Source organism: Chenopodium album, chromosome 24 (genome assembly GCF_948465745.1).
Source record: "Chenopodium album chromosome 24, dcCheAlbu1.1, whole genome shotgun sequence".
In the NCBI taxonomy this organism is placed as follows: Eukaryota; Viridiplantae; Streptophyta; class Magnoliopsida; order Caryophyllales; family Amaranthaceae; genus Chenopodium; species Chenopodium album.
In genome coordinates, this window is record NC_137857.1 from 13,693,762 (window position 1) to 13,720,708 (window position 26,947).

At 36.5% G+C, this 26,947-nt stretch overlaps 1 pseudogene; it reads left to right on the forward strand.

Moving 5' to 3' along the window:
- The first annotated feature begins 53 nt into the window (after positions 1-53).
- Positions 54-16,229, forward strand: LOC145610573 (uncharacterized; annotated as a pseudogene).
- The last annotated feature ends 10,718 nt before the right edge of the window (positions 16,230-26,947 follow it).

Sequence of the window (26,947 nt, forward strand, 5' to 3'; positions counted from 1 at the left end):
AAAGGAGATAAAGGATCACCTTGTTGAAGGCCTCTAGTGGGTAAAAAACCACGCTAGGGTTGTCCATTCACAAAAATGGAGAAGGACGCAGATTTAACACATGCCATAGTTGCATTCACAAAGTTTTTCGGGAAACCCAACTTACATATCATTTTCTCCAAATATTTAACACATGTCATAATCGACAAGAGACTCACATTGTTTCTTTTTGGGAATCAAAACAATACAAGTCAGATTAATTGACTCTATTTCATCACCATTATTCAAATTATTAAGCACACGAGTAATCACATCATAGCCAACAATATTCCAAAATTTTTGGTAGTAAAGGGGACAAATACCATCAGATCCAGGAGCTTTGATTGGGTTTATTTGTTTAAGAGCATCATACACCTCTTCACCACAATACGAGGTATTGAGCATTCGGATCGCATCATCAGAAATGAGAGAACACACTTTATTAATCACCGGATTAGTTTCTACCATGCAAGATGAGCCAAAAAGAGCCTCAAAATGGTTCACCATTACTTCTGAAATTTCACCTTCTGCCTCATAAACAACACCGACTACATCATGAATCCGTGCAATGAAGAAAACATGATTAATAAACAATTAAAAGTAAAAGAAGAAGTGAAGATGAATACCAATTACTTGAATGAAGAAAAGTACCAATCGTTGATGAACAAAGATCACAACTTGAAAGTGCAAATTAATCTAGATCTAGAGAGAATATTAGGGTTCTAATATTAGTCAGGCTTAATGAAGGTTTAAAAGCTGCAAAATAATAACTAAGTGTGTTTTAGTCAGGCTTTACAAAGGGTATTTATATCCCTTAATTAAGAAATCCCGAAAGTGATGAAAATGCGCCTCGCGAAGCTGTGCCCGGGCAGCCAAGGCAACGCCGCCCGGTCGGGCGCGAGAGACAAATTCAACCTAAAGCTTCTTCATTTAGCTTCCTGGCGCAACACCTTGTCTGCCTGGCTGCCAGGGTAATACTGCCCGGTTCGAGCGGACAAAGTTAAACTTTACACAGTTCATACACGCCATCCTCTTCTTTCCTTCGCCTCGGCTGCCAGGGCAATGTTGCCCTGCTAGGACGGACACGGGGAAATGCTCCGCCATCTTAATAAGCTCTCGTGGCTATCCAAAACATGTCCAAATCATTCGAAAATCTTCATGTGCCAACAAACAAATAAATAGACCAAGCCACACTAGAGAAGAGAATATTAGCGAGAAATAGCTCCGTAGAGAACAAAAACCATATGAAAATAGCTATAAAATGAGGGTAAAATATGGTATAGAACGTGTACATCAATATTTTATTATTAATTTATTGATAGATCTAAAATTTAAAGCATGTTAGTAAAAATTTAGAACAGGTCATTTATAACTTATAACAAAAATTTAGAACACATGGTTTAGATATTATAACATATGAATTTGTAGCTATGTACGCTGACAGCAACACTTTCTGCTCTTTCTAGACGACCAAAAACATGATGCACAAAAATCAAGAGAAGAATATCTGAAAAATGCAGTGCCACTCTACCAAGCTGCTCTGGATGGTGACTGGAAGATGGCAAAAGGCATTTTCGAAGGTGATATGAAGTGGATGACCGCCAAAATCACAAAATATGGAGATACAGCTCTTCACATAGCAGCAGCAGCCTGCAGCCATGCACCTTGAATTCGTCAAAGAGCTGGCAAAACTTATGTGTGAAAATTTGTATCATTTAGAATCAACAAACTTAGATAACAATACGGCCTTTTGCAATGCAGCAGCATCCGGAAATGTTGAGATTGCAAAGGTGATGGTGGGGTTTAATTCAGAGCTACCAAATAAAAAAGGTGCAAGAAATTTAAAGATGATCCCTCTTCATATGGCGATCCTTCTTGGGAAAAGAAATATGGTGAATTACCTCAAGGAGGTAACAGATCTTGACCGGTTGGAAGATGACTATCACATTGAGCTGCTAACGAATGCCATAGAGGCTGGTTTGTACGGTATATCGCCATTTAGACCCTTTTTGCTTCTCTGGCTTAGCTTAATACGTAAACTTGAATTATTTCCATCGAGGGTTAACATTATTCATTAACCATAAGGAATACGTAGTAGTGAGGTTAGTGGTATGTAACATTCGTGTATTACTTGCTGATATGTGATTATTTTTATTTTTTATTTTTTAATATGTGTAGATGTAGCATTATTTTTCATAGAGAAGAATCCAAAGTTGGCACTCAAGAGGAATTCAAAGAATGAGACTGTGCTGCACACCCTTGCCGCTCAAAGGCCTATACAGAACAGCACTTGCAAGCGAAACATATGGGGAAAACTTCTGAGACAATGTCTACTGTTTTCCTATTACCTGGTTGATTAACAATCATCACTAATCCTTTTGTTCCATGTCTCATTCATGTCTTTTATTTTTTTTATTTCAGGCAACAAAGACAGAGAGCAGGAGATGGCAGATGCACTTAAAATAACTCGGATAGCTTGGAATGAAGTTATCAAAAACGATGAAAATGTTGTCTCAATTCTTATTAATTCTCCATGGCGACTATTGTTTGTTGCGGCCAAAAGTGGGAATGTTGAATTTTTAAGGACATTAATTTTACTATATCCTGATGTGATACGGAAAGTTGATGAAAAAAGAAGAACTATATTTCATGTTGCTGTTAAATATCGACATGAGGAGATCTTCAAGCTCATACACGAGTTTGGAAGCATGAGAGACCTCATTGCGAGATATATGGATGATCAAGGAAATAATATGCTGCATTTAGCTGCTAAGTTACCACCCCCTGAAAGACTGAACTGCGCCTCGGGTGCAGCTTTACAAATGCAACGAGAGCTAATATGGTTTGAAGTTACTGTTCTGACACTTATTCCTTGCATTTAGTTTGGTTTTGACATATTATTTCTGTTTTGACCAAAATTAACATTACCAATTTCTGATAGGCTGTGAAGAAAGTTGTCCAACCCCGATATGCAATGGCTAAAAATCACAAGGAAAAGCTCGTCCAAGATAATGTGGACAGAGGAGAGATTGAAAACAAGGAGGATACAAGCAAATTCAAGCCCACCAAAACAGATGAGGAAAGAAGCGAATCCTTAACGCCGATGCAAAATAATGAGGATCAGAGCGAATCTTTTAAATCCATCCAAAATGATGATAAAAATTCTGAATCCAAAAATGTTCAGGAATATTATATTGAATATGAAGATGATGAGGAGATATTGGATTTCGGAATGACCCCTCAAGCTTTATTTACTAAACAGCACGAGGACCTACGGTCACGAGGAGAATTGTGGATGAAGAAAACAGCAGAATCATGTACTCTAGTGGCAACACTCATTACAACGGTAATTTTTACAGCAGCATTCACCTTACCTGGTGGTAATGATCAAAGTAACGGATCTCCTATTTTGTTAAATCAAGTATGTTTCAAGGTCTTTGCAATATTCAATGCAGTTGCATTGTTTGCTTCCTCTACTTCCATCTTCATGTTTCTATCAATCCTGACATCGCGATATGCAGAAGAAGACTTTCTTGAGCAACTGCCTTGCAAACTCATGGGTGGCCTAACATCTTTATTCATCTCCATAGCATCTATGATGGCTGCTTTCACTGCCGCATTCTTCATCACCTTTCTACGCAATTCGATATGGATTCCAGTACCAATAGCTATACTAGCAGCTATCCCAGTTGTGCTATTTCTTCTCCATCAATCTCCTCTTTTGTGGGATATATATAGATTTAAAAATCAATCATGGACTTTGATTCAACCAAGTGACAAAAGAACGCTATTCTGGAGTAGTAAAAGGCCAAAAATAATGAGTAACAACATGGAGAGACCAAGTTGTTTCAACTGGAGAAGACTGCATAATAAGTTAAGAGTAGATATTATGATGTTGCATGCATCTTTGTCTGCTGTTTTATTTTTCTTTATAATTCTAGCAGTTTTTATATTTATTGTCAAGTAGTTGTTGTAGCGCGCTCTACCCCCGATGCAACGGCGAGCTTCTCAGCCTCTAGCAACAAGCTAGAGATGAGATTATGAGAATGTCTCTAGTGGGGGTAGGTTAAGTATTGGCGCATAGCTGCTATTTACATAACATGTAAATAGCAGCTACACGACAAAAGAGTATTGAATTTTTTTGTCTTTCTAGTGGTACAAATATTGTACCACTGTTACCTATAATGGTTATAAATAGTACTATTAAAACAATCTATACTATAATAGTATAAATTACATGTATGATAGTATATTAAAAATGCCACTGTGAGTATAATGGTACATTAAAAGTACTAATGAAATGATAAAAACTCTAAAAAATTATGTGAATTTACAAGTTAACCCTCCTATATACATTCCAAATCAATAACAGCTATGCGCCTAGTTGCACTCGTGGGGGTAGTATTGTAATTTCGCCAATTATTTAAAAATAAAGGTAAATGATGGAAAAAGGAAAGGGGTCACGTGAGTGAAACGGGAAATAGTATTTCCATACACTGAGGTGTGAGGTGAAAAGAAAGTTAGAAAGTAAGTAGCTTCCGCAGAAAATGAGCTGAACGAAGCCACTAGGGTGACAAAGGAATCCGGTTGATGGAGATTGGCCGGCAATGGAGGAGGAGGAAGTTCAAGGCATCAAGCATTGGCTAGATTTTGTAAGTCGTTGTGTTTTATTCATTAAATTAGGGCGACTAGATCTTGTAAATTGTTGTGTTTCAATCATTAAATTAGGTTTTGTATTTTGGAATACACAGTTGATTTAGATATGCAAAATTGTTAGTGAATGTGAACGTGCTTCGATTAGCCATGAGTACTGGGTAATTGTTAAATTATTTTGTGTGAGTGAATTTCTGTTGCATTGTTTTGTTGGTGGTAAATCTTTGGTAGTAATAAATCTGTTGCAATGTGCTGATCTTGTGTTACGAATTGACTGAAGATTGTTATTTGCTTCATTTGATAAATGTTGTTTGAAAGTCTGGATTATATCCGTTGAAGAGATGGGAAATCGAAAACCGATTGACATTGCTCCAGTATGTATTCGTTGGTAAACTTTTGTAGTTTGTTGGTAATTTTGTTCTTTGCACAAATTGTATAGTATATTAATATGTTATGTTGGACATTTTTTTTATAAGTTAACTCTTTGCTGGGAAAGGATTAAATTAGTTAATTGTAAATTTAATGTCTGCAGAACATTAAGTTGGTCCAAAAAATACATTTGGAAAATGATGTTGATTGTTGTTTTAATTGTTGTTTCAATGAATACTACAAGAAGGGGGGGAGGTGGGGGGGTTGAATTGTAGTATGACAAATTTATCAAACTTTTTGCGGAAATAAAAACAAGTAAGCTAAAGGAACTGAAAGTGCAAGAGAAATTTTAGGTGGAAAACTTCTTGGCCCTGAACAAGAAGCATAACCACAACCACAAGGGATTTTAGGAAAAGAATCTTCACTGGAATAGGGCAATGACCCATTATAAACTAAAGATTCTAACTTCAAGTTCCTCAACGAATTTAAAGCCCCGAGGAACAAGTCACCCAACTTGTTACTCTTCTCTTCTCTTTCTCACTTCTCTTTCGATCTCCTCAACAGAAGTTCACTCAAACTTCCTAATTCCCCAATACAAGTGTTCACTTAAACCTTTATAATTCCCCAATACAAGAGTTCACTCAAACCCTTAACAATTCTCAAATACATACATATAAAAGCTAAGATAAATATGTGAAACTAACATGTTGGACACTTTGAGATTTGTAAGGAACTTGGAACCTGACGTGGGAAAATTAGGTCATTGGACTAATCCTCCTAAGCCAAACAAAATTTATAAACACTCAACAAACCTAAATACAAGTATAGAGGTAAGTTAAGGGTCGAACCCAAAGGAACGGTAATGTCTAAGTGCTTTCAATTATGTGCCTAAGCTAGGTCGAAGACTAAGGGTAAAAGAAGACACTAACAACTACTAAGATAAAGAAACCAAACAAGTAAAATGTTAGGGATTATGATTCACTTATAATAGCAATGAACAATGCAAATTGGTTTAGGAAGTTGACTAAGTCAAGCAATGTGAGGGAAGATCAATTATGCAACCAAAAGAGCATATCAAGCTATTCTCCTAGAGGTCTAACTAGCGTCAACTACGATAAACTCTAACTAGGAAACATCACAAGACACCTCAATCGTGTAAATGCAAGCCACAAATCAATGGTCCGTATCAATGTGAACTTACAATGCAATCTAGTGTGAATAACTAGGGTGATCAAGCCTAAATCAAACACACACATGCACATAATCAATTAACCAATTTAATCACATCATCAACTCCATCAAAATCCCAAATCTACATCAATCCATTACATAATACAAGCTTCACCAAATCCCTAACCAAACAACTACTCTAGCAACATCATCAATTCAACCAACAACAAAAGAAATCAACAATCAACAATCAAAGAAGAACAATTACTCTAATCAAACATCAATCATCAAAATCCAAACAAATGAAACAATCCAAACATGAATACTAAACAAAACAATAAATGAGATAGAGTTTAGAAATGCTCATTGATAATAGAGTAGATCTCCAATACAATTGTCACCATTAAATCTTCAATCTCTCAATCACCATTGAAATTCTTCATTTTTTCTCTCTAAAATCTACTCCTAAAACTAATCCCTAGATCTAGATAGAGAAGCTCTCAACTAAGCTAAGAATATGATCTAATTCTATTATCAAACTTGCTTACAAAAATTGGGTTCAAATAGGTATAAGAAGAGAGAGAAAATCGTCGAAATCAGATCAGAAAAGACCCACGCCGGTGCGGCCGCACTACAGGAGATGTGCGCCTGCACCACCATGGTGTGCGGCCGCACATCCTTCGTGTGCGGCCGCACCATCCGCGCGTGCGGCCGCACCCAGCTGGGTTTCCATGATTCTTCAACTCTTCAAGCATAAGGGGTGCACACATGATTTATGATGGTGATGGGCACTAGGAGAGGCAGTAGCTAAGGCTTAATATTGGAGGGCACACACTCCCTTTGAAGGGAGCACCGCAAGCGAGCACAAGAGAAGAGCCAAGACTTGGAACTTCCACTTCTTTGTATTTTGAGCTTCCCGAATGCTATGAACTTGATCCAAAAGCTTCCTCCACCATAGTAGATCACCAAAATGAAGACCTGAACCTCGTCCAATACCTACAACCACGAAAATAGAGCAAATAAAGGAGAAAAGACTAGAAAACCAACGAAATGCACAAAAGCTACAAAATAAGAGAGGAAGGGTAAAACTAAGCAACAAAGCATAAAACTAAGCACTTATTAAGCATAAAAGCTACCAAAAGAGGATAGAAAGAACCTAAATGCTCGTCAAATGTGTGTCATTTATGACACACATCAGAACCTAAAGGAAATGACTCACCAACATGGAGATAAAATACATTTCTTTAAGACTGCTGTACCACTTAGGATAAACTCCATTATGGAATGACTCACTTAAGCCAAATAGTTTTGAAAGAATTAAAAACTTTTTATTTATAGAACATATAGAAAACCCACTAATTGCCCATGTTCCTTATGGTCAAATGTAACACCCCGACCCCAAACAAATTAGGGAGGGGCCTATTGTCACGAAATGCGCATCGAGGGCCAACAACTGTCCCCACAGACCAACACAAGTCCTTCCAGCGCATTTTTGTCCTCACTCATGCGCACCCCGGGAAAACTTCCCAGGAGGTCACCCATCCCAAGACTACTCCCAGCCAAGAACGCTTAATTATGGAGTATTCTTAGCTTATGAGCTCTCTACACTAGTAGAAAAATCGAATTAGGCACCGGTTCAAACCCCCCATAACCCACCGGTTTTGAACTGGTGCCTTATTGGGGGGTAGCAATACTCCAGTAAAAAGCCACCGGTTCAAAACCGGTGGCAAAAATGCTACCCATAATTTTTTTTTTTATTTAACATAAATGCCACTGGTTAACATGTATATAATTTTTTTTATTTTTTTATTTTTTTTTTTTGTATTTTTGTCTTTAAACATAATCGAATGCAATGAACTAAAAAAAATTCAACATCAAAATATAAATCAAACTATTTCATTCATTATAATCGATAACTTATAACATTTGATAAAAAAAAAAATTACAATACAAAAAAAAAAAAAAAAAGAATTACAACATCAAAATGAAAAAACCCTATACAACATCTTATTCTTCAATTTATCTTGCTTCTTGAAATATACCTGCATCAATTAAAACAAAAAAAAGTTAATAAAACGTTGAGCCCAGAAATCCCCCCAAAAAAAAACCCCCAAAAAACCAGAAAACTGAAAAAAAAAAAGGCATGCATGAACCCCAAAAAAAAGATTATTTTAGTCGAAAATAAACCAAGAAAAATCAAAATGCTAGCCATAACCCAGATTTCGATTAATTAACCAACAAAAATTGAAAATTAACACATAACTCAATTAATTAACCCAGAACTCGATTAATTAACCCAAAATAACGATTATTTTAATCGAAAATTAACCACAAAAAATCGAAATAAAATTCGAAGATAGATTTAAATCATTTAATGAAACCTAGAAAAATAGAATTACAATCCAAAAATCGATTTAAATCGATTAATTAAACCCATAAAAATCCAATTAAACCCAAAACCCGATTAATTAAACCCAGAAAACTCAAAATAAAAAAAAAATTAAATAAACCCAAAAAACACATGCATGTACCCAGAAAAATCAATTAATTAAACCGAAAATCAAACCTAGAAAAATTAAACCCACCTCGATTAAAGTCGGTGTTATATGTTGATGTCTTCGGTAGTGTTCTTGGTGGTCTTGGTGGTGATCTTCGTGGTGGTCTTCAAAGGTGGCCTTTGGTGGTTTTCGTGGTGGTGGAAACGAAAGAGAAGGGGACGAGCTGAGAATTGGGGAAGAACGAAAGAGAGAGAGAAGGAGATAAGATCGAAGGAAACAAGGAGAAAGAAGGAGAAGAGCTGATCTAAGATCAAAGTAGGAGGGTTTCGGGAAAAAAAAAAAAGATTTCGAAGCAGGAGAGGAACAGAGAAGAGAGAAGGAGAGAGAAAGAGAAGAGGAGGAGAGAGAAAGAGGAGTGGGCGGTTGAGGAATTAGGGTTGTGAATGAGGGTTTATATGGGTTCATATGGGGAGTTTTTTAAAAATTAAAAAAAGCCACCGGTTTGAACCGGTGGGTTTAATATATTACCCACCGGTTCAAACCGAACCGGTGGCAATTCCCTTCCCTCGTTTTTTCCCACTTTTTTTCCCCACCGATTCTTAAGAACCGGTGGCCTTAGGGCGGTGCCAATTACGTTTTTTCACCTAGTGCTAATAAAAAGATGCATCTTGTTGATATAAGTAGTATATCAAACTCCTTTTAAGGCAATCATGAGGGGTATTACATCAAAAGTGGTCCGAATCTTTTGCCCATGAATAGAAAACTAATTCTGATTATAAGCAACAATAATGGTCAATTAGTTGCTCCACGACTTGCCCAATAACTTCCTTTTTGTTAGGAAAGCAATCAGCACATTATACAAATACCAGCCACAAGTTCCTTGACAACCAAGTCCTTGTGCTAAAAGATAGGAGTTTAAAACTGACTTCTTTAAGAAGATAAGTTAAAATAACAAACTCGTTCATTAATTTAACTTCACATATAGACCAGATTCATTTTGTTCCTCAACAAATAAAATCTCAACTAAACTCCTACTTTTAAGGTAACCACTTTGAGAACTTTTTCCCACGACTTTGACTACAATAAAACCAAAATTTATTTTTAAAACTGTTTTATAAAATAAAATCATTTTAGAAATTAGTTTATGTGAAAACAAAATCCCTAGAAACTAGGAAAATAAGTCATCTTCTTGTCAAAGGGAAATTCAAATTTTATATAAAAAACTTATTTTTTATAAAATAAAAAGCTATTAATAAATGTTAATACCAAGTCAAAACTAACTTCCTATAATGTAGGCAAACATAATGCAATGACTATTTAACGTGGAAAAACTGACTCCTAGTGCTGTGCAAACTCGTATTCCTTCTATAAACGAATTCTAGACTGACTAGTAAGGAACTTACTGGTCATCATCACTAATCCTTACTAACTGAAGTTCCAATGTAGTACCTTAGGCGTGTTCCACACAATTTCTCTTGTCCAACATACTTGATTCCTAGAAAAATATACTCGTATTTTTTTCATCTTCATGTTTCTCTGATGAAGCTTCTATTCCGATGCTTCTGTTCTTGTCAAGTAACTTCTCTTCTCTGGTGAAGAATCTACTCCGACACTTCTGTTATTGTAAAAGAACTTCTCTTCTCTGATAAAACTTCTACTCCCGTGAAGGAACTTCTCTTTTCTTGTTTCCCCTCAAGAACTGCTGCTCATTCCTTGCAAAGAACATCTTCTCATTCTTCTTAAGAACTGCATGTAAATTTTAACAATACGTTTGTACATTTAGACTTCTTCTCTTTGTGTTCCCTTGAGGAACTCAAGCACAATCCATACATTGTATGTAAGGAATCTTCTTCAATAATGATCTAATTTGTACTTGACCACCTTCATGCTTCCTGACTTTTTCACATGCACATCTCAATACACATATTAGTTAGATAATAATCATCATTTGTTTACAATCATCAAAACCTTTCAACATTAATGATGATGTGTTGGGTGACAATCATGTTGAGGTTAAAGGGGTGTTACTTGGAGAAGGTGGTGATGAGGATGAATGTATGATCATTGGTTTTATTGAAGGTGCTGAAGTGGATGACAATATGATTACTGGTGGTACTCGATTTTATGATGAGCGAGTACGTTTAGGGGAAAATGTTGTGGATGATGATTATGGTGGCTATCTTGCTATTAAAGTGGATGCATCTGTAGTTGGAATGGTGTTTTCCACTTGGGCTAAACTGTATAGTTAGTAGTTATTATAGGGAGTACGGGAAACAAGAAGGAGTTAGTGTGGTGTGTGCTGGTGGCGGGAAGAAGCTTAATAAGGATGGGTCATCATCAAAAAATGTTTGGAAATATGTGTTTAATTTAGTGTGAAGCCTATGGCATAACAAAGTATAAGAGGGTAGTAAATGGCAAGAGGGTGGCTGTGACTTATGACAACCCTTTGTACAAAAGAAAGTCTAAGAAGTGTGATTGTCTTGTTGTTTTGTATGCGTCAATGAATGATTTTGGTGAATGGAAGGTGGTTAATGTAAATAACAGTCATAACCACACAGTGGAACCCTGAGACTCAAATCACATTGCAATGTACAAAAAAGAAAAATAAACAAGACAGTGGAGAAAAGAATTTAAAATGATTATGGGGCCGGATCCTCTATTCCTTTTATTTACAATATTCCTGCACACCAGAGAATTGTATATGAAAATGTGGGGGCTTTAAGAAAAAGACATTTATAACATTGTGAATAGGAAGACACGGTTAAAGTCGAAAGACGGAGATGCGATGTATATGCTTGATTATTTTACTAAAATGATTGAAAATAACCATAATTTTTATCATATGCATCGAGATGACAAGATAGGGAGGTTAAAAGATGTCATGTGGGTTGATGTGTGTAGTAGAGTTGTGTATCAAGATTTTGGTGATGTGGTTTGTTTTTATTTAACCTACATGACCAATAAATGTCACATGCCCTTTTCTAAGTTTTTAGGCATTAACCATAACGGTCAAAGTGTGCTATTAGGTTGTGCGTTGGTGTCGCATGAGGATGTGGAGCCATTTGTGTGGTTGTTTAAGACTTGACTCACTTGTATAGGAGAAAAACCCCTGGTACCATAATGACTGACTAAGATCCGGCGGTGAGAAAGACAATCACTGAGGTATTTCCAATGCCCACAACTAGGTGTGATAATAAGACTGAACTATTCGTGAATTGTTCAAGCTCGGTTCGGTCAAAGCTCGGTTTGATGAGCGAGGCTTAACTCGAGTTCGAGTTCGTCTCTGAACCTTAATGAGCCGAGAAACTCAGAGCTCGGCTCGAAAAGCTCGTGAGCAGTTTGATTTAAAATATATATTGAAAAAAAAGTTTAATATTTATAAAAGAAAAAAAATATATAAATATATCTATTCTCATGACTTTTTAGAACCCTAACTACACCAAGCCTCCAATACCTCACGGCTTACGCATAGCTATCATCCCCCTCAAACACTCAAAAGAACCACAATTCCACAATCCACGAGTCCACGACTGCCGTTGTTCTTGCTCCACCGTGTCTTGCTCCACCATGAATTAGTGTTCATCGTCGTCTACCAGGGGCGGCGGAAGGGCCGTGCAAGTTGAGCGAGGGCGAAGCGTCCCCTAAATATTGGGGCCCAAAAATTATATAAATAGCTTTTATGAGTATACAATTAAATATAAATCTCCTTGGTTTGCTGGTTACGAGCAAGCAATTTTAAAGTGGAAGTTAGTGGTTCGACTCTCCCCTACACCAAACGTTTTAGATAAATACCCTTTGCCACCAGCTGGGCCCATCAACCCATGTGTTACATTGTTTTATTTTTTTATTTTTTGTGCAAAAAACTAAAACCTTAATTTGTTTACTCTTTTTTGGATTGAAAACTACAGTTTTTTTCCCTTCTTTTTCTATACTTATATCTTTATTATCTTTAATTTCTTAAATTAAATTAAACTTATTTTCTATTTCTCAAATTCACTAGTACAATCAACCATTTTATTTTATTATTTTTTATTTTATTATTTTTACTTTCTATCGTATCTTGTCTATGAATTAAATTACCAAAATTTTTAAATACAACTTTCTTTAAATTTATTATGATAATGTGTTTTGCTATATACTGAATTATAGATACAATTGGCCTTGAAATTACTCGTGAAAATGTAATGCTTTTATTTCTTGTAATTTTACATTTAATGTCACAATTGAATTTAATGTTTACAAAGTACGGTGTATTATTTAACAAAAACCTCCTTTTAAAGTATGAAAAAGGGGTCCAGGTTTTAAAATCACATAGGGCCCCGAAATTCTTTGCCCCGCCCATGTCGTCTACTCAACTATGGCTGGAATAGGAGGGGTTTTTTTTTTATTTTTTTTTAAATATTTTGTTATAAATATGAATCTCATTATTAAAAATTCAATTCAAACGTATCTCATTATGTGATTGTAAATTGCTAAGCTTGTGCTTGTAACATGAATTTGGCTGCTTTCAATTTGTAATTTCGTCTCGTATTATTTTGAGTAGAGGCTGTTTTTTTTTTAAAAAGTTTTAGAATTAGATTCAATTTGTTCATTTGAATATTAATGTTGTCAGACATATCTAGTTGTACACACCCTATGTCATCAACACCTCATGGTTCTACTTCTTCAACACCCACTGTAGAAGAGTTTAATGTTCAACCTGATGATCAAATGACATATGAAAACTTAGTAGATGAGGAGGAAGAAAATGAACCACATGTTAATGTCACTTAGGACACTCACAATGTATCTGAAACTCAATCTAATCCTTTAAAGAAAAAGATAGGCAGGGCATCTGAACTATGGAAAGATTTGGAGGAACCATAAACAGTTAGATTAGAGACGAGAACTAAGTGTAAGTATTTTTATGTCTTGGTCAAGATTTTACATTTTGGAACTACAAGTCATTTAAAACGTAATTTGGACAGTTGTTTGCAAAAACAAACTGTTTTACAGAAACAAAGTAAGATTAACTTTTTGCCTTCAAATTCAAGTGCGGGTACACCAAATACTAAATTTGTTAGTGCATTGCATGATGGTAAGTTTGACATGTTGACAATAAGGGAGGGAATATCACATTTGATTGTTATGCTTGTGCATGCTTTTTCTGTTGTCGAAGAAGAAGGATTTATTTTAATATTAAAGAAATGAATTCCACAATGGACGAGTGTGTCATGCCATACTATAAGAAATGACTCTTTCAAAGTTTATGATGTAGAGAAAAAGAAAGTAAAAGCTTTGTTGAAGGCCGGATGTCGATAAAATTTCTTTGACTACTAATTGATGGCGTTCAAAACGTCAAAAGATTGAATATGCCCTCCGTGTTTTTTAAGTGCTACAGTTTGACCGACACATAGTTTTAGGCAATTTAATTGACTTAACTAAAATAAGAGATTTCTTCAAAAAAAAAAAAAAAACTAAAATAAATAAAATAAGAGGTAAGTGGGATAGTTGGAGTATTAAAAAATTGAAAACAAAGATAGTGAGGTTAATAGTTTATTGAAAAGTAATGAATGTGACAGGAAAGACATAATAAAAAAAAGTAGTAGTGGGTTTGGATGAGGATCGCTAGTGGAGAGATATAATACTATAATATAGTTTTTTGCCAAAAAATATGGCAACGGGTCGGATCTGTACCGAGTCCGGATTGACCCGGATCCAGATCCGTTTTGTATATAGGATCCAGATCAGACCTGGATCCGTCGAGTCTGAAAAAGGAAGACCCGAATCCAGATTCGATGGGTCCAATGGATCCTGGTCCGGATGCGGGTCCAAAACAGGTCTAATATATTTTGTTTAATTTTTTGCAATAAATGTAATGTTTAGGTCAAAAAAATACAAACTTTTGTCGGAGGTTATTAAGTTCAACCTATATTAAAGTTATACAACTAATCTAAAAACACAAAGTAACCTTGAAATAAAAATTATAAACAACGAAAAAATAAGATGTTACAAATGAGCTAGTGAATAAACAACGATGATGTATTCGATATGTCCATCCAAAATTTATCTCTTGAAAGGGATAATTTTTATCACTACTAACATTATCAACATTTATAATAAAGAAACACACAATTTTAATTTTTTTTTTAATATGAAAAATAAAAAAACGGGTGAATGGAGTTGGATCAGGGTCTGGGGGGCAAACCGGGATCCAGATCCGTTTTTCTCAACCGGGTCCGTCGGGTCCAAAATTTGAAGACCCAGATCCGTGGAAAACGGATCTGGATCCATGGATCCGGGTCTGGACCATTAGTTGAGAGAGATATAATATTATAATATAGTTTTTTGCCAAAATATAAAGTGTAACACTTATTAAATTACAGCCGGATTTCGTAAGTGTAAGGTGTAACACTTATTAAAACACGGAGGGAATTTTGTTTTTACGGACGACTTTGTTGATCGGAATTTTAAATTGCATAAGTGGATTATTAGCTTTGTCTACATTCCACCTCATCGGAAAGGCAAAGATATAGCTAATTGCATTTTCAAATGTCTAAAAGAATGGGATATAGAATACAAACTAAGTTTTAATAATTTTCTGCTTTCTTTTTTCAGTTTATTATAATTCTAGTAGTATTATCAAATGATAAAATTGTTTTTTTTTATTTGTTAATTACCGTTTCTGTGAATAATGGTACAACAAATGATGCTTGCATAGATTTTATAAAAGACACTTTCAATCTAACAAAGAGATTGGTTTGTGGTGGCAAATTATTGTTCCATGCACGTTGTTGTGCACACATGCTGAACATCATGCTGGTTCAACATGGTTTGAAGCAAGTCAAGTGTATCGTTAAAAATGTGAATGACACCGTTGATTATCTCAACGGAAGTGACCATTAGATGAAAAAATTTGTCGAGCTTGTCCTACAATTCAATTTGAAAGAGAGGAGATTGGTTCTTGATTGCAAGACACAATTGAATTCAACTTTTGATATGTTTATTTGTGCAATTAAGTTCTAGGAGGTATTTTCTAGACTCGCTTTAGAATATAATGACTATACTTTTTGTCCGAGTCCTTCTAATTTGGATAAAGTTGAGAGTTTGATTGAAATTTTAAAAGTGTTTTATGAAGCTACTAACATTATATCTGGATCTGAATATCCTACCTCCAACTTATTTCTTGGTGAGGTAGTATTCCGAATTAAAGTAATGTTAGATGAGAAATCTGAGTCTAGTGATGATTTTGTTGAAGGAATAGCAAAAAATATGAAGCAAAAAATTTGACAAAAACTGGGGTGAAGGCTAATGTCTATAGCTGTTGTGTTGGATCCTCGAATAAAAATGAAAAGTGTTGAAGTTGCAATTCCATTTATGTTTACTCCTAAAAAGGCTAGGGAGAATATTGTTAAAGTTAGAGTTGTTTTGGATGTACTTTATGATGAATATGCAAATTTGCATTCTCCTTCAGTGATACAATTTGAAGAATGTGGTAGTACAACTAGCTTTGGTACTGGTGTTATGAAGAAAAAAAAATGAATTTTTGGAGCTTTTACAACTTTCAAGGAATAATCAAGAAAGTAATGTTAAAACAATCTGAAGTTGAAGTATATCTTAAGAAAGTGTGTTATGTTAGTGAAGTTACATTTGATGTGTTAAAATGGTGGAAAGAGAGAGCTACAAAATTTATTGTTTTGTCTAGATTGGCGGCCGACGTTTTAGCCGTCTCCATCACTATCGTAGCATCTGAGGCAACATTTGGTGCTAGTAGTCTGATAATTGATCCTTATAGGGCTTCAGTAACTCCGAGAACTGTTCAAATGTTGATTTGGATAGGAGATTGGTGTCGATCCGTTCACGGGGTGAAAAGGAAAACAAGGTAAATTACTCATTTTCTATCTAATATATTACTGTTTTATGTTTGCTTTTTTTTTTTAAATTTTTTTTTAATTTTTTTTTAAAAAAAAAGTAGTATACATATACTGAACTTCTTTAATAATATATTTTGTAGAATAAAACTGATGAACAAATTATAGAAATTATACATCCAATATGATTGGTGTGGTTGTATGGAGCCATAGACAAGTCACATGGATTTGGAAAGAAGACAAGAGAAATAACTTTTTTCACTAAGAATTGTAATATTATGGTTTTGTGGAACTTTTAGATATTGTGTAATTTGGTATGAATTATTTGTATCTCATAGAGTTTGTTTAAAATTTAAATGATGGGAAATATGCCTAATAATTTTATTGGACAATGAATTATAATAATTCATTTATTTTTTTAAGGAAATGGATTATCATCATAAAATCATTGACTAAAACAAAAAGAATAAATTTTTTTTGATAGAAAAAACTAAAATTGAGCCGAGCTGAACTTGAATTTGGAGTCTGGAGCTCGAGCCGAGCCTAGGAGTTGTCTTCAACATATTTTGGCCCATTCTTCTCGTGCCCAAAGAGAAGTCCAATGACGTTAAAGTCAAATTATGGAGGTGCTTTCTCCTTATGAATATGAGTTGGGATATCATCTAAAAAGTTGCAATCCAGGAAGATTTCGAACCCAGGTTGTCTTATCCCATTTTTGAGAAAGGGTTTGGGAAATTTGGGCATGAATAATCTTCACTCTCTCTCATGAATTGCCCATTTAGAGTAAGAGGATAATGATCCATTGCGATTGCTTTCTTTTAGGTATGAGCGTTCTTACGCGCATTGGTCTTTTCCCGGGCTCGCTTAAGATCTTCTAGAGTTGGTTCAAAACCAAGTCCAAAAGTGTCTAACTTAGGGAGGTCAGGTAGTTCCATTCGTTTCGCTATCTCTTTCTTCTTTCCCAGTGTAATTCCAGGATAGTGTCATTGCTTTCTAAGAATAGCGTTTACCGTAAGATTAGAATAGAGGTCATAGCAAAGAGGGGTCCTTTCATCTTCCTCGATTAAGGAGACCTCTTCGTTAAAGCCCCATAGGTCTTCATCGTTTTCATCGTGCTCTACATTTATGATTGGGTTTTCGATTGCCTAAATTCTCATTTGAGAAGGATCGATTGTGATAGAAATTCCTCCAACTATACCCTTCACTTGTTGATAAAGAGATGAAGGGACGACCCTAAGGTCATGAAGCCAAGGGCGTCCCAACAATAAGTTGAAAGAAGCTTTAATGTTTACCACTTGGAAGGTAGTAACATGTTCTATAGCTCCTACCGTTACATTCATTGAAATAGTCCCAAGAGCTTGGTGATGAGTGTTGTCAAAAGCCCTTATTCCTTGTGTTGACGGATACAAGTTTTCATCCCTTATTCCTAATATTCTTGTAGTTCGAAGGGGATTAACATTAATTGCTGATTCATTATCAACAAAAGAAATCACGACATTCATTCTCTTGCAAATTACTGTAAGGTTTAAGGCCTTATTATGTTTATCACCTTCTGGAGGTAAATCCTTGTCAGAAAAAGTGATCAAGTTAATGGGACTAGGTTGACCACTCGTGGGAAAGTTAGCTAACCCCTTAGGAGTGGTTTCAGATACTATCCCTACCTCAACCAAGGCATCCATTACTGCCACTCTATGCTCATGGGAAGTAGCTAGTAGATTCCATACGTTCATCTCGACCTTAGTCTTTTTAAGTTGTTTGACAGCATCGTTGTATTCTATGATAGGTATGAGAACTTGTTGAGTAGTGGGAATAAGTGTGCGGTGATGGGAGGTTGCATTCTCTCCGATCTTGTGAGAACATCTATGGGTGAATCCTCTTCATCCCAAATGTCGTCTACTGGGTGTATGGTGGAAAGTGGAGTTTCTTCCACATCTTTGATGTAGACTTCCTCATCATCACTTTCCTAAACTCCATTGATGCTAACATCTTTTTCTGGTGGGATTTGAACTAACTTTTTACTATCAATCAATCTTTTGATTAAATCCTTGAGTTTAAAATATTGTTCTATGGTATGACTTCATGATTGATGATATGGACAATGGAATCCATCCGTCTTTTTCAATGATTCAAATCGTCTTGGCCCAAGAGGTTTGATCTTCCCAATCTTGAAGAGCATTTTGAACAGTACATATTTGTATACAAGGTCCCATTAGGAGTGTAAGGTTTGTTGCTCATTTTGGGTGTTTCGACTACTTTGAGAGAAAATGGCTTCCTTTTAGTAGTCTCTATGGGTGTTACCTCTTTAATGACATGCTTGTTTTCTTCTATCCTTGCGCGTTCAAGAGCCTCGCGACACATGTCTATTGCTTCTTGCATTAAATTTATGAGGATCCATGCCTCTTCTTTAGTTCCAGGTTCTTTTCCTGGAAGAAAATCACCCATGGCATCGAAAAAGGTTTCCTCCTCGTTTTCGATAGCACGAGTTTCTTCGATTGGTTTAATGAGAGACGATGGGTCAACATGGTATTTCTCATCAGAAATAGCCAAGGAGTCAAAATGTGGTGCATTATTAATACTTAGCTCTCGCTCGCAGGAGGCAATGAGAGTTTATTGCTATCAATCAAGTCTTGGATAGCTTCCTTTAGCTTCCTGCAATTTTTAGTAGGATAGTCCCTGCCTTGATTTTACTTACAATGTGCATTAAGATTTTAGCTAGCCGTCCTCCTTTCGACTGGTCGATCTCCAAATGGTCAATAGGAGTTATAAGACCTTTTGCATAATGACGATCAAATGCCGTGTCATAACTCAGGCCAATAGAAGTAAAGTTTCTTCTAAATGGTTTCTTTTGTCCTCCTTTCGACTGGTCGATCTCCAAATGGTCAATAGGAGTTATAAGACCTTTTGCATAATGGCGATCAAATGCCGTGTCATAACTCATGCCAATAGGAGTAAAGTTTCTTCTAAATGGTTTCTTTTGTCCTTAATTATTCATAGCGAGGACTTCATTCTGATTAAAGGTGCTAACATTATTTTGGAAGAAGAAGGATTGTCATTCTTCTTTCCTTTCAAGCCACTGTTGGCATTATTTGCAGCTTTTTCTTTTGCAAGGTTTTCTTCAATATTAAATCATATGTCATAAACAGCCTTGAAAGTGTTCAAGTTGCTTTAGTATTTGAGATGCTTAGAATATTTTTCTTGGAGGTTTTTAATGAACATCCTTATAGATTCTTTCTTGATAGGCACCTTAACAATCTTAGCGGAAGTTTCCCTCCAGATATTAAAGAAAGAAGTAAAACCTTCATTTTCCTTTTGTTTCAGTAATTTAAGTTCCCCGACGAGGGGAAAACTAGGTCGTTGACTAATCCCCCCATAGCCAAAAAAAATTTATAATCACTTAACAAACTAAATACAAGTATAGAGGTATGTAAGTCAAGGGTTGAACCACTAGGAACGGTTATGCTCAAATGCTCTCAACTATGTGCCTAAGCTAGGTCGAAGTCTAGGGTAAAGAGGTTACACTAATAACTCCAAAACAAAGAACAAAACAAATAAAGCACTAAGGAATGGGGATCAACGAGTAATCATGACAATTGTAGCAACTCAAGAACAACATGCAAATCAAAGGTTGCGAAGACTAATGGTAAGAGCAATCAAAAGAGCTAAACAAGCTATCTCCTAGAGGTCTAGCTAGCGCTAACTACGAAAGACTCTAATTAAGAACGTCACTAACCAAGCTCAATAGACAATTGCAATTCTTAAATCAATGGTCCGTATTATTAGAAACTACAATGCAATCTAGCATAATTCTCAAGGCCTATCGAATTACACACATGCACAATTTCCATTAATCACTTTAATCTCAATAATTAATCAACAGAATCCCCAAATTAAGCACAATCAATCAACCATCAAAGTTTCACGATATCCCTAGCCAAACAACTACTCTAAAATCATCATCTAATCAACAAACAACTAAGGAAATCAAGAATCAACAATATGTGAAGAATAATAACTCTAATCAAGCATCATACATCAAAATCATACAAAACAAACATGAATAAACTAAACAAATTATAAAATGAGATAGAGTCAGAAATCCTCATTGATTGATTTGATGATCTTTAATACAATTGTCACCTTGAGTCTTTAATCACTCAAATCACCATTGACATTTCTCACTTTCTCTCTCTAAAATCAACTCCTAAACTAGCCTTAAAAACTAGAGAGAAAAACTCTCAACTAAGCTAAAATTATGATAAAAAATGTGAATTTTTTACTTGTTCTAATTTCGGGTTACAAAGGCTTAAAAAGGAGGTGTATAACGAAATTGAGCAAAGTAGGAACCCAGGAAGGTGCGCCCGCACGGGCAAGTGTTGCGCTCGTGCAGCACGGCTACGCTCTTACGCTTCCTGGGTTTCTTCGGCTTTTCTCGCAGTTTCGTGTGTTCGCTAAGGGCCTTCGAGTGAGCGCATCGAATGATGACGATGGACACCAAGGTTGGCAGCTTCAAAAGCACTTGACGGTGGGTTAAACACCACATCTTCATGAGAGCACGGCTTGAGAGCGCAAGAGCTAGAACTTGGAGAATCCACTTCCTAGTATCTTGAGCTTTCCTTATTAAACCATCAACATCAACACCCGAACCTCGTATACTACCTACAACCACTTAGGAATCCTAACCATTGAGGCTAGTCTTGCCAAGGCATCGGCAAATTGGTTTTCCTCTCTAGGTAGATAAGTGTATTCCACCTTTTCCAACTGATCAGTAAGGGTTTCCAAATATGTTTGATAGGGAGCTAAGCTTTCGCTCCTAACCTTCTATCTCTTTGAGATTTGATTAATGATTAATGAAGAATCTCCAAATATCCAGAGTTTCTTTACTCCTAAGGCTAAAGCAGTTTTGAGGCCTACCACGCATGCTTCATATTCGGCTGCGTTATTGGTAACGTCGAAATCTAACTTAATGGATATTGGAACATGTTCCTCTTTAGGTGATACTAGTAAGACTCCTACGCCGCATCCCTTTTGGTTTGAGGCTCCATCAAAATATAAAGTCCATGTATCATCCTCTGTCATCATTAAACTTTCATCTGGAAATTCGTTTTCTTCCAAGGGTATTGAATCTTCTATTGGGAAATCTGCCAGAAAATCTGATACCACTGACCCTTTGATTGCCTTTTGAGGCATGAATCTTATATCAAATTGGGCCAAATTTACTATCCACCGTGAGATACGCCCGTTAAGTGTAGATCTTTCGAATAGATATTTGAGAGGATCCATTCGTGAAACTACGTAAACGGGATGTACAAGCATGTAATGTCTTAATTTAGTTGTGGCCAACACCAATGCGAGGCACAACTTCTCCAGTGGTTTATAGCGTGTCTCATACTCGAGCATTTTCTTACTTAGGTAGTAAATAGCATTTTCTTTATTTTCTACCTCTTGTGAAAGCATGGCTCCCATTGTTTCTTTTGTGACGGTTAAGTATAATCTTAGGGGTATTCTAGGGAGTGTTGGAGCTAATACGGGAGGATTCGAGAGATAGGCTTTGATCTTTTCAAAGGCTTTTTGGCACTCGTCGTCCCATATAATTGGTACATTCTTCTTAAGCTTCTTGAATATTGGTTCACATATTGTGGTTAACTGAGATATGAACCTACTTATGTATTGCAACCGGCCAATGAATCCCCGAATTTGCTTTTCGGTTTTGGGCGGTGGCATGGACATGATTGCTTTGATTTTGGCGGGGTCTATCTCTATTCCTCTAGAGCTTATGACGTATCCCAAGAGCTTTCTTGAGGTTACTCTGAAAGAACATTTGAAAGGGTTTAACCTCATGTTATATTTTCTTAACCTTTCAAAGAACTTTTTTAAGGCTATTGGGTGTCCTAGGCGGTCTTTGGACTTTACGATCACGTCATCCACATAAACCTCCACTTCTTTATGCATCATGTCATGGAGTAGGGCAGTTGCTGCTCGTTGGTAAGTGGCACCCGCGTTTTTTAACCCGAATGGCATTACCGTGTAGCAGTAAGTACCCCAAGGTGTTATGAACGTTGTCTTTTCCATGTCTTCTTCAGCCATAAGGATTTGATTGTATCCCGCGTACCCATCCATAAATGAGAGAAGCGCATGATTTGCTGTATTATCTACCAAAATATCGATGTGTGGTAAAGGGAAGTCGTCCTTTGGACTTGCCTTATTTAAATCTCGATAGTCGACACACATTCGAACTCTACCATCTTTTTTCGGAACCGGGACGACATTGGCGACCCATTCAGGGTATTTAGATACCCTAATAAAACCTGCAGTTATTTGTTTTTGCACTTCTTCTTTTATTTTAAGAGCTACGTCGGGTTTCATTCGACGTAACTTTTGTTTTACAGGTTTCATTCCTGGAACTAATGGTGTTGTGTGTTGAGCTATCTCTCTATTAATGCCTGGCATATCTTCGTATGACCAAGCGAATACATCAATAAATTCTTTAAGTCACTAGTAGAAAATACTAAATGGCAAGCGGTTCAAACCCCCTAATGGCAAGCGGTTTTGAACCGCATGCTCTTAGGGGGCTTGCCATCCTTTTAAATGGCAAGCGATTCTGAACCGCTTGCCATTTGTAGTGAATGGGCAGCGGTTTTGGCGCCAAACCGCTGCCCATTATGGCTATAAATAATAATTTTTTTTTTTTTTTGCTTTTTCACTTAAATTGAAATATAAACACTTAACATACATAATAACATAATTATTATCATTAATTAATTGTTATAATATTACATTTTCATAAAAAATAATAATAATAATAATTAACAAAAAAAATCTGCAAGTGCATCACAAGCACAAAAAACTAACAGCAAAAATTATACATCTCAATATAATTAAAAATTACAATTATATTTGATTAAAAAAAAAACTAGATCTAAATTACTATAATACATCTCAATAAAATTAAAAATGTTGTTGTTGTCGGTGCTCGGTGGTGTTGTTGGTAGTGCTCGGTGTTGGTGGTTCTCCAAAAACCAAAACCTCATGAAATTTGAACCTAAACCCATGAAATCGAACTCAAAAAATCTACCACAAAACCCAAAATCTTAACCGACAAAATTGAACTCCAAAACTGCATCAAAACACCGAAATTCGAAACCCACAAAATCGAAATCCATCAAAACCCCAAAAATTGAAACCTATCAAAACCCCAAATATCTGAACCCAAAAATCAAAACCTACAAAATCGAAACCTAAAAAAGGTAATTGCTCGGTGAATCGGTGTTACACGGTAGATTGTTGTGGTGGGGGTTGCTCGGTAAGTCGGTTATGGTGGGTGTTGCTCAGTTTGTCAATTTTGGTCGGTTTTGCTGGGGGTTTCTTGGTGGTTTGATGTCGGTGAGATGAAGGAGATGAGAATGGAGAGGAGGAGAGAGAAAGGAGAAGTGATGCGTGAGAAGGAGTAGAGGAGAGAGAAAGAAGAAAATGAGAAGAGAGAGAAAGGGAATGCGTGAAGGGAGAATGAGAGTGGGGTGGAGGCGAGAGAAAGTAAATGAGAAGTGAAGGCCCGTAAAAATTTTAGGGTTTATTTTAAATGGCAAGCGGTTCAACCCCAAACCGCTTGCCATTACATATAATGGCAAGCGGTTCAACCCAAAACCGCTTGCCAATCTATATCAGAAGTTTTTTTTTTTAAAAAAATGGGTTTTTAGAAGCGGAATTTAAAAACTGCTTGCCATTTGGGGCTTCCCATTTAGTTTATTCTACTAGTGAGTAGATTAATTAAATTGGTTCTTTCATCTTTACTTAGTGTTAGTTCGATTTTAACTTCTCTTTTAATGGTTGGATCTTTTGAGATGTCAACCGTTTCTGTATCCTCAATTATTGGCGTTTTATTTTCAAGTGTTTCCATTGCTTTAATTATCTCTTTGTCTTTTTCATTATTAGTTAAGCAATGCTCGTCATCTTTAGATAAGGAAAAACAAGAGGAATACGGGGAAGAAGACATATTATTGAATTCTGAAATCATTACATCGAATAAAGAGATGTCCGTTGGGACTTGATTGCTAACTATCCTAGGAGTAGAAATAGAAGTTGAGGGTGCTACAACTAAAGATTTGGAAGACTCGATAAGGGAAGACTCTGACTGAGACTCTGACTCGGACGATTCTTCGAACATTGGCCCTTGTCTTGTAGTTACTGAAATCTTCCTTCCATTTGTAGTGATTATCTTCACCGTTTTGCGCCATCCGCGCTCTTGATCTTCTATTGGAGTGATAAATTTCGAGGGATCAAAGTTTTCACTTTGAAGGACCGTTTGAATGAGCGAAGAGTCATCTTCCGCGTATCTTGGCTCATTCTTTTCTCTTCCAAAGAGGATTCCCATGACATTAAAGTCAAAGTAAGGGGGCGCTTTCTCCTTATAAATTGGAGCTGGGATCTCGTCTAGGAAATAACAATCCAAAAAGATCTCGAACCCAGGTTGTCTTATGCCATTTACAACGAAGGGTTCAGGAAATTCATGACAAGGATAATCCTCTCCTTATAAATTGTCCATTTAGAGTGAGAGGATATTGATCCATGGGTATTTCCCTCTTTTGTGCACGAGCATTCTTCCGTGCTCTCGATTTTTCCTGGGCCCGCTTAAGGTCTTCGCGAGTTGGTTCAAAACCAATCCGAAAGTATCCAATTTAGGTAGGCCAGGTAATCCCATATGCTTGGCTATTCCTTTCTTCTTCCCTAAAGTCATTCTAGGAAAGTGTCCTTGTTTTCTTAGAATAGCATTAGTTATCATATTTGAGTGGAGGTCGTAATGAAGAGGGGTCCTTTCATCTTCCACTATTAAAGAGACCTCTTCGCTAAAGCCCCACAAATCTTCATCATTTTCATCGTGCTCTACATTGATTAGTGGATTTTCCACCGTTTTGATTCTCATAGATGAAGCATCGATGGTGATTGGAATTCCTCCAACTATAGTTTTCACTTGTTGGTGAAGAGATGAAGGGACGGCCTTTAGATCATGAAGCCAAGGGCGTCCCAATAGTAAGTTGAAGGATGCTTTAATGTCCACTACTTGGAACGTAGTGGCATGTTCAATTGCACCCGCCGTTATGTTCATGGTGATTGTTCCTAACGCTTGACGGCGTAAGTTATCATAAGCCCTTATCCCTTGAGTTGATGGGGATAAATCCTCATCCCTTATTCCTATCATTCTTGCGGTTCTAAGCGGGCAAACATTAATTGCTGAACCATTATCCACAAGAGTCATAGGAACATTCATCGTTTTACATATTACTGTGAGGTTTAGAGCTTTATTGTGTTTGTCACCTTCCGGTGGTAAATCCTTATCCGTAAAAGTGACCAAGTTGATTGGACTTGAAGATCACTCGTGAGGAAGTTAGCAAGTCCCTCAAGAGTGGTGTCCGAATCTATGCCTACTTTAGCCAAGGCATCCATGACTGCAACTCTATGCTCTCGAGATGTGGCTAAGAGCTTCCATACATTCATTTCAACCTTATTCTTTTTTAGTTGTTTGACAACATCGTTGTCTTCTACGATAGGTATGGGAATTTGCTGGATAGTGGGCATAGGTTGTGTTAAAATGGGAGGTTGCATTCTCCCGGACCTGGTAGGACATCTATGGGTGAATCTTCCTCGTCCCAAATGTCACTTACTGGATATATTGTTGATAGAGGAGTCTCTTCGATATCTTTGAGGTAGACATCCTCATCATCACTGTCCCATACTCCATTGTTTGTAGCATCTTGTGGAAGTTGAACCAGTTTCTTTTCATCAATCAAACGTTGAACCAAATCTTTGAACTTGAAGTAGTTTTCTATTGTATGTCCCGCTGATTGATGGTATGAAAAATAGTATTTGTCCACCCTTTTTAGTGACTCAAATGGTCTCGGTTCGAGAGGTTGAATTTTACCATTCTCGGAGAGCATTTTGAACATATTAGCGTATGACGTCCCAATTGGAGTATAACATTTGTTATTTTTCTTGGGAGTGTCAATTACTTGGAGAGAAAAGGGTTTCTTCTCTTTGGGTGGAGGTCTACTCTTGAGTAACTCATTTTTCTCCCTTAAAGCCTTATAAGTTTGGAACAACAACTTATACATTTCTGATAATATTAGTGTTAACACATAGACGTCTTGCTTAGTTGCAGGTTCTTGGTCATGAGATTCAAGAGCATCTTCGAAGATTTCTTCTTCAATGGTCTCGATAGGCTCTATGAGACTAGATGGGTCCACTTGATTTTCTTCGTCAGAAATAGCCAAGGAATCCGACAGCGGTGCGATGTTGATGCTTGGCTTCTTGCTTGCAGGGGGCAATGGAAGCTTGTTACTATCGATCAAGTCTTGATTGGCTTCCTTTAGCCTCCAACAATTTTCCGTAGGATGGCCC